This window comes from Alnus glutinosa, chromosome 5 (assembly GCF_958979055.1).
Source record: "Alnus glutinosa chromosome 5, dhAlnGlut1.1, whole genome shotgun sequence".
Taxonomy (NCBI): Eukaryota; Viridiplantae; Streptophyta; class Magnoliopsida; order Fagales; family Betulaceae; genus Alnus; species Alnus glutinosa.
In genome coordinates this window covers 11,337,732-11,347,669 of record NC_084890.1, presented here as the reverse complement: position 1 = coordinate 11,347,669, position 9,938 = coordinate 11,337,732, and positions in this window count along the sequence as shown.

The following is a 9,938-nucleotide window of genomic DNA, read 5'->3' as shown; positions in this document are numbered from 1 at the left end:
GCAGACCGAGCGCCGCCTCTGAGCACCGCGGATCTCCGACCCAGCCGACTATCGACCCCAAACGAACGGAACCACGACCCCAAACGAACGGCGCCCACGACCGAGCTCCTCTCTCTGACCCAGCAGACCGTCGACCCCTGACGAACAGCGCCCGCGACCCATCTCCGACACTGTCTGGCCCTCTCAGACCACCGCAGCCGCAGGCCACCGATCTCCACCCGGCACCAGCAGACCATCGACCCCTGACGAACGGCGCCCGCGACCCATCTCCGACACTGTCCGGCCCTCTCAAACCACCTCAGCCGCAGGCCACCGATCTCCACCCGAGACCCAGCAGACCGTCGACCCCTGACGAACGGCGCCCGCGACCCATCTCCGACACTGTCCGGCCCTCTCATACCACCGCAGGCCACCGATCTCCACCCGAGACCCAACGAACGGCGCTCGCGACCTCCATCTCTTCCGACCGACACCGTCCCAGCGACCCATTTCTCTCTCTCTCTCTCTCTCTCTCTCTCTCTCTCTCTCTCTCTCTCACCCAGAAGACCGTGCGAACCAGGGGTTTGTAAGTAACTTTGCCATTCCTTCTCCAGCTTCCAGTAACGTCCCTCACACCCTGTTTATATCATGCATTTTCGCCCCTGCATTGATATACATAAGGTACCCAAAACTAAAGTTAGATCAAATTTTTTTTGTCTTTGCTTGTGAATTAGCTTATTGAGTTTAGGGTGTTTGACAAAAGGTCAAGGAGAGGAATTTTTGCGACATTTTTGCTTGATGGGGGTTGTTTGCCTTTTATATCAAAGTTGGAGCCTTGATTTTTGTCCATACCGAGATGCCACTTTCTATTATTTCCTTTTGGTATCTCCTAGGTTTTAGGATTTTCGTTTTGATGTTTATTGTTGTGTTGTCTCTAGGCCTTTTGATTTTCCTGTTTGATTGTTATCTTATTTCGCATGCTAGAGTTTTCTTTGGTTTTTGTTTTTGTTTTTGTTCTTTTTATGCTTATTGGGTTTGTGCGATTAAAAGTAACGGAATTTTGATTGGTTCATCTGGGTTCACTTTGATTTGATCATAATATGGAAAGAAAAAAATTGATTTGATCATATTATGTGAGTAGTTATCTGATTTATGTGCCTCTTGCATGTTCTTATTGTTTGGGTTTGGTTTTATCTAGTGAAAGATGTAATGCTTCTTTATCTTTTTACTTCATTTGCTAATTCTTATTCTGGGTTTGGTTTGAATTCACAATTTAAATTTTGGTAGGCTAAGTATCAGAAATTGGTGCTATTTTGTTCATTTATTACTGGATTCTTTAATAATAAAATGACAAATTGGAAGTCATATGTTAATTCTCATATCATGTTTCCTTGTATGCATGAATTTTTTTTTGGTATGTTCTAATTATAGCCATGGACCTACATAGATTACAGAATTTGAATGCTCTGTGCAATTTTCTTCTTCTACATTTTGTCTTTGTTCATTGGACTGCTTGGAAGTGACATTTCAATTAGAGATATGCCGAGAATCATCAAAACAATGTACTCATTGTTGCTTCTTTTAAAGGTTCAAAGAACCCTAGCTGTATTTTCATTTGGATATTTACAAGGCTTCACTTTTGTTACTATTTACTTTTCTTCTTTATTTAGTGATATTCTAATATTCATTTGGGGGTTTGTTTATTCTTTGTTCTGATATTCTTTTGATTGGTGATTATTTGACATGCTTGTTTGACATGCTCGCATGCTTAGATTGGTTGGTTAGTTGAATGATACTTTCTGAGGCTTTAGTTGGGTCTTTTGCATAGGCATGACAAAATGTCGGTAAATAGTGGTGCGTCAAATGCGTCAAGTGCACGTCCGTTATGTTATTGTGGAGTGCCTGCACGTGCCAGGTATTCTTGGACTGATACCAATACCGCCAGAAAATGGTATGGCTGTGAAAATTATAAGGTAATTTTTGAAATTAATATTGTGTTATGCTTTGTTTAATTGGTAGTAGGTGATGGCATTGTGATGACATTAATTTACTTTCTTTGTTATGCAGAGAACGGGTGATTGTGATTTTTTTGCATGGGCTAATAATGAAATGACTACGTATGAGACGAAGATAATGGAACGCCTGAAAGTCCTAGACGATAGAAGAAAGACAGATAGTGATAGATTTGAGAAGCTAATTGAAAGAAAAGATAATGATCAATATGAAGCTCTTGAGAAGCTAATTGAAAAAAAAAATGTAATGATCAGTATGTTAAACTTGAGAAGTTAATTGAAAAAAAATATAAAGATGAATATGTTAAACTTGAGAAGCTGATTGAAAAAAAATATAATGATGAATATGTTAGACTTCGACGGGAGCTGGAGCTGTGTCGCACTAATGGGACGATGTTTTGGATGTTTCGGGCTATAATAGTAGTGGTCATTTTGCTTTTAGTTTTTTGCCTTAGTGGCTATGGTGGATCTCGAGGTACTTACTTGATGTTAAACTAAAAGAAAATGAGAAGTATGTACCAAGTTGGGATGTACTGTGGTATGTTGGATTGTAATGTGGTCACTTGGTTTTTATTTTAAAAGAGGAATGTTATTTTGTGATTGGTTGAATGCAATATGACAGCTTATTTCATTAAACTTTTGGTTGAATGGTGGATTTTGCATAAATCATGTCATTTTGCTTTGGTAGATGGTGATTGGTTGAATGTAATATGGTGATTGGTTAGTGATTGGTTGAATGTAATATGAAGCTTCTTGAGGCTGAAAAATTTTTCACTGCGAAAAGGTTGCTGGAAATTTAAGTGATAATTAAACAAGAAATTTCCAATTCCAACTTTCTAATTGCCTCTTGGCAATCTGTGGGAACAATCCAGAAAAGTAATCAAAGTTAATGAAATTATATTAATATATAATTCATAATGCTAATCCATATTCTTTTTAAAGGAACAATCATTCATAATGCTAATCTGCAAGCCATTTCTAGAAACCCAAACAGCCATGTCTGCATCTCCTATACCAACATCAGGAATTAAGCTGACTCTGTATTTCCACTAGAGCATCAAACCGAGCTGAATTTCCAAAACCAATCCTCATCCTTTATAATAGTAGCAAGTTTAGCACTAAGAGGGATGCCAGAATAATTATTAATTTAATATATATGCTAAGACCCATATTGGCTTTATTTATGAAAAATTATGTGCATGTATGTAAAGTTGCAAGATGAAACTAATACCAATCAAATTAGTTTAAACAGATTGTCTAACAAATTTAGTATTATTACCACTAAGGAGAAAAATGGACAGACCAATGCCCACGCATAGCATGTGTTCAACAACAATTTCAAGGTGCAATGTAACAGCACTCACCCTAGGTTCATCTACAACGTTCACTGCATAATTAGAATCTATTATGAACCAAAATACAAAACCTGACCCTGACACGTCCTAATCCAACGACATACACTTTAACTTTCCACAAAACCTACTAGGAAATACAAAGAGAAGCAGATTCTCAACATTTTCTCAGTCAAAAGGTATACACCAATATCAGCAAAATGTAAGCCAAAGTTTTCTTCAAACAAAGTAAAAGCATGAATTCGTTTTCACGTCATCTAGGGACAGTGAAGAAGCTCTCGTCAACGGGTGTTTGTCTTCTAGTCAAAACCATATGTATGCATCACAACTGGAGGGGAAAAAAAACAAAAGAAATAAGGAATAATCATTGAAATAATCAACAATTTCTATTCAAATGAGAATACATGAAATAACAAGATGCCCACCAGCTGGAACCAACATATCTACAAATACGTACGACAAGTATATAAAATCTCCTTCAACAGGACATGATGGCTGTGTATTCCCAAAAGTCTGAAACACAAACTTCGTACGATTAATATATATGAAATAAAATTATTCGTCAACATATACGAATCAACATATCTACAAACATATATATATTTTTCTCTTTCCATACCTGTGTAACAACACTACTATGAGTTCCAATTACTTGGTCATGCGGAACATCAGTTACAAAAGTGAACTGATCTTCACTTGTGTCTAGTTCATCTACTAGTGATCTTTGGCATGGCTTCAATAAATAAAAATGTGGAATAACATGTTACATATAATATTAAAATTACAAATCAAATATGTGGACATAATTGGTAAACATCGGCTTTCAAATATTTTCATACCTGTTTTTTTTTCCTCTGCTGTTTCCTCTGCTGATTGGGATTTGTGGCACTCTTGTTTGATGATTTTGACTTTTTGACCGCTTTTTCAACTGCGGACGCCTTTCTGTTCGATGGTTTTCTCCCTTTAGTATGAGCCACGAGAGGACTACACACCTCTACTCCATCACCAGTCATAGTCATAGACGCACTTGGGAGCAATTTTGCACTTGGAAGTGATTGGGAAGATGGACTTTGTTCACATCTTGGACCACTAAATTTATTAGTTAACATATCAACATAATTTTGCACTTCCATGCAATGGTCCACGTTTGGTGCTACGATTGCGGCTAACTTCAACATATTTTTGCTCAGTTCAGCATATCGATCTGCAGTAGGATTGCCACTCAAAGGATCATAACTACTTTTGATTAATTTATATGGCCGCTCCAAATCCTTCCTTCATCAGTTTAGAAAGTATTTATCGGGCAACAATTTCACATCTTCACATATAGACATGGCATGTCTGCACAAAATTCCTCTTGCTTCAAACAAATGACAACTATAGTTCACGTCACATGAAAGTCCATTATAGTAAACAGTGAAGCATACTTTCTTAATGTAGGAATCACTAATTTCTACCTTTTCAATCACCTGGTAGGTATTAATTCCACCTTCACTTTTTAAACGAGAGCAACCACAATACATAATCTCTGAAATCTCCTTTTGAACTTCTTTGAACTTTGCATGTGTGTACATTTTTTGAAATTGCTTCTCAAAGGGATACCTGCTTACACATGAAATCGTGATATGAAAAGAATCGAAATCAGCGACATTCTCAACCTCAACCTTCCTACGCAAAGCGTTATCGTATTGATCCACAAATTCTTTCAATGAGGTAGACGATTGCACATAACCATCAAAAAATGCATTCATACTCTCACTACGCTGCGTGGTAGTCATGCCAGCCCAAAATATACTATTCAAATATGCTGGTACCCAGAAACTCCGTTCACTGTATAAATCACGCAGCCATGCATTCTCCTCCAGATTATAACACTCAAGTACACTCTGCCATTTAGCATCAAACTCATCACATGTTTGAGAATTATACACACAACTTTGTATGGCACTCTTAATGGCTTTGTATTGTGAATTTGATCCAAACTTTTCTGGAAGTTTTTTTAGTATGTGCCATAAACAAAACCTATGTCGAGCATATGGAAAAACCTTTTTAATTGCATTTTTCATAGCTCTATCTTGATCTGTTATAATTGCCCTTGACGTACGGCCCTTCATACATTTCAACCATGCCTCAAACAACCAAACAAATGTCGCTGTATCTTCACTTGAAATTAACGCTGCTCCAAAAAGAATTGATTGCCCGTGATGATTCACTCCCACAAAAGGGGCAAATGGCATTTCGTACTTGTTGGTCAAGTATGTGGTGTCAAATGTAACTACATCACCAAAATCTTCATACGATGCCCTACTTCGTGCATCAGCCCAAAACACATTTTTTAGCCTAAACTCATCATCCACATCCATTTCAAAGTAGAAATCACTATCCACTTTCTGCATTCTATCGAAGTAGTCACGAAGTGCTGTAGCACCTCCTGTGCCAAGGCGAAGACGTCTTGAGTTCGCAATATAATTGCGACACTCTTTCTCTCCAAATGTGAGATTCTCGTATCCCCCAGCTTCAACGGCTAGTGAGTTATAGATCTTATTTGTTCGAATTCCAGCTCTATCATCTATATCAAGCTTTCTCTTTGTAGCAAGATCCAACTTCTTGTGACATCTAATATATCTCGCTTTGCCCGGGCTTAAATCGTGATTATGCCCTAGATTTACATTAGTCACATACCACATTGTATCCACTAATGTTGCACTCACAGTAGCCCTACACCCCGTTTTGCTTGTTTTCATTGGCTTGGAAAGGCTATTGCTTGAGCTGGATGATGCGTTGCCTTGACGAGCACATGCTAAAGTGATGTAATGTACATCTCCATTTTCATACTTTTTTTTCTTCTTTTGCACCACACCAAAACCCTCTTGCTTCGCATAATTTCTATAATATTCAAGAAGTTCCTCTGTGGAGCCAAATAACATACCCTCCTTAGGTTCCTTAACATTTTTTTCTTCATCTATAAGCTTGTGCTTGGAACGACAATTGACCAAACTATCATCTTTAAACTGTTCATTAGCTACAGTTTCATTTCCATCCGTATCAAAACAAATGAAACAAATGAAACAAATGAAACAAAGTGTAAAAAAATCAATTATAAATAATAACATTTAGAGATATGTTATAAAAATTAAAGGTAAGCATGAAACAACCAACATACCATTTTGAGGGTCTATTTCAATGGGAACAATATCTTCAACTTGTTCATGTGTCAACGAACATTCATCTTCGCAATGTGAAATCAAGGGCAGTTGTGATAAGTCCATCTAAAAGTTTCTGTAGGGAATAAAAAAAAAACCATATGAATTAAAGCTTAAAAAAAAAAATGGGAGAATCATGATATTTTTTTCGTTGGAGGAACCAGAGTACTAAGTAAAGTAAAGTGAAAGACAAAGGAATAATCTCCCTAATCTTGCATGATCTGTAATCACATCAAGTAAATCAAACATATATATGTCATAGCTATGTCAATACATTTAGAATTATATGTAGGCAAAGTAATTCTACCTTACTAAACTAAAATTAAACTAAAATTCTGTGTTGATATATATATTTAAAATATAACATATCAATGGTAACTAATAATTTGTTTTTCCAAATTTTCACATACTAAAGTACCAAATCTCTGTATGCACATATAGGACACAGAAAAGATAAACCTTAAAAACTATACAATTTACAATTCACAATCCACACTAGCAGGTGTCATAGAGAAATAAAAGCCTACAATAGATAATCAGATTAGTCTCAAATTAGCTCTATGCAGTAAACAGATGGTGCATGAGTTGTCAACCCAGGCTTTCAACTCATCAGGCAGTTTCAAAAAACCATGAGCAAATCCCCATATATATCATCCCAGAAATGCGCCCCCTTTGGTTATGGGGAAGAGAATGAAATGACAATACAAGCTCAAAGCTCAAAACACCCAAGAAAAAAAATTGAGGAGGAAATAGTAACAGAGAGGAGAGGTTGTTTTACCTCTGAAGAGCTTGGTCAGTGGTGGAGACGGGGGCGGGGAGCTCGGTCGCCGCCGGAAAATGGAGGAGATCGGCCGGAAAAATGGGGGCACGCCTCTGCTTGAAATCAGCCGGAAAAGAAAAGCTGGAGATCGCTGAAAAATGGAGGAGATTGGCCGGAAAATGGGGGCACGCAAATCGGAGATCCACAGTGCTCAGAGGTCTGCTGGGTCAGAGAGAGGAGCTCGGTCGTGGACGCCGGTCGTGGGCACGCCTCTGCAGCTGACCGGCCGTGGGCGCTGGTCGTGGGCGCCAGTCGTGGGCACGCCTCTGCCGGAAAAGTTAGAGCTCACCGGAAAAGCTAGGTGGCACGCCTGGAAAATGGGGGCACCCGGAAAAGCGGAGATCGCCGGAAAATGGGGAAGGAGAAAGGGGAGAAAATTTGGGGGGAAATTTTGGGCTTAGTGATTCAGTATCCCAAGCCTTCGTATCCCAAATTATCAAATTTCATTAAATTTGTCAGTGCCACGCTGGAAAGAGATGGACAAAAGGCTCACGAATAGCATTTCCCAAAAAAAAAAAGAGGAATAAAGAGAGAATCAATTATAAGGTATAGTTTTTTCTTTTCTTTTTTATTAGAAAAATGGTGCAAAATCAATACAGAAGAACTAAAAATTAACCACAGTAAATGCTCTAACATTTTTCAAACTCAAGAGCCACTTGAAGTTTTAATTTGATAATCGAGGAGGGAAATAAATCTCTGAAAACACTAATTAAGGACCTTTTGTGCCTATCACAAACCCTAACTCACCATCGTGCCACAATTAGGATATTCTTGTGGGTTGTTGCGAATAGTAAGCCTAAGAGTCGAAGCTGTTGCAAATTTAGTTAAATGTTGCAGAAATTAATTTAAGGTAATGTCTTGTTTTGTTTTTTTTTTTTTTTTTTTTTTCACAATGATAAGTTGTTGTTTTCTCTTCCTGATGATGTTAGTCTCAATGTTGTTATGGTGGGCTGTTGAAAATAGTCCAAACTCGGTTCAACCTAATCTATACAAAGTTGGATTTTGTATAACAATTTCATTGACGTGTAATGTGAAAGTTCATAAGCTTTATTCATTTTCAAAAGACGCATTGAAAGAGGAAGAGACATCATAACTCATAAAGTGTCCAGATGAAGGAAATCTTAACAATGTGGAACATTTTAACACACCCCCTCACGTGTGACAATTAATGGTTGGTCAAATATGTGGACAACAACAAGAGGAAAAGACCCATCATCGAAAGAAACTTGTGGCTCTGATACTATATAAAAGTCCATGAGCTTTACTTACTTTCAAAAAATGCATTGAGAGAAGAAGAGACAACATGACTTATAAAGTGCTCAGGTGAAGGAAATCTATGCGATGTGGGACACTTTAACAGTTAAAAAAAAAACCGTCTCAATTCCGTGCATCCCTTCAATGTGCTCTTCCCTGACCACTTCCTCTCTAATTTTTTTGGTTTCATTATTAACATGTCATATCTTTAATATGTAACATTTTTCACGTCATTTCGATGTAAAAAACAGCTTAATTTCAAAGAAATTTAAAATTTTTAAATTATTTTAAAATTATAAAGAATTCTGTTCCCGTAAAGGTAGCCCAATAAAGTGCTGAGAGCATGTCGTATAGCACACGGCACTATAAATACTTGAGGGCCCGAAGTTATGTCCAAGTAAGTCATCTAATCGGTACTTACAAAAAGGACAAAAAAAAAAAAAAAAAAAAAATTATTTTATTAGCACACAGTTGCAAAAGGCAACACTGTCAAACATATTTATTACAATTAATTCATTTTAGTTGATGTAGTTAACTTTTTAAGTGACTTTATTTTCATTTTATTTTAAATGAGTGGCATAAAAAGTCTCTTAATACACTTGTTATATCGATAGGTGTAAAACGAGTGATAAATAAAATAGTATTACTCATTACAAAATGGCTAAGGGTTAGTTTGGTAAACTATTCAAACTCTCCCTCTATTTTTTTTTTTTCACTTCTTTCAAAAAAAAATATTTGAACTTTTTTACACTTTTTATATCACATCAATTATTTTTTATTATTATTCAAATAAAAAAACTAACTACAAAACAAAAAATTTTCACTTTTCTATAAAACATTCTCAAATTTTATATCACATCAATCACTTCTTATTACACAACACACAAATATTCCATAACACAATTACTTACCAAACAGACCCTAAGTTATTTGGCACGCGAAATGACCATTTTATTTTTTTAAAATAAAATAAAATTAAAAAGTGAAGAAATAAATAACTTTGATGTTAAAATATATGATAAACATCTAAAAATAAAGTTGAAATAGCTATCATATTGCTTGTAAGAAAATAAATTTGAGAGTAGTTTATTCCTCATGAGCAATAATAATGGCTATTTCAATGTTATTTCATTCATTTTCTAGTTGAGAACGTGACTTAGAGATTGCCGTTGCTTCGTGCCCCTTGGAAAGGATTTGAAAGAGGTGATGAGCATCGTGATTCAGTTCATGAACAGAATAATTCACAAGAATAAACTAAGTCTCTTATGCAGTAGTAGCAATCTTGTTTCTAACTCAATGATGAATCAATGAACAAATC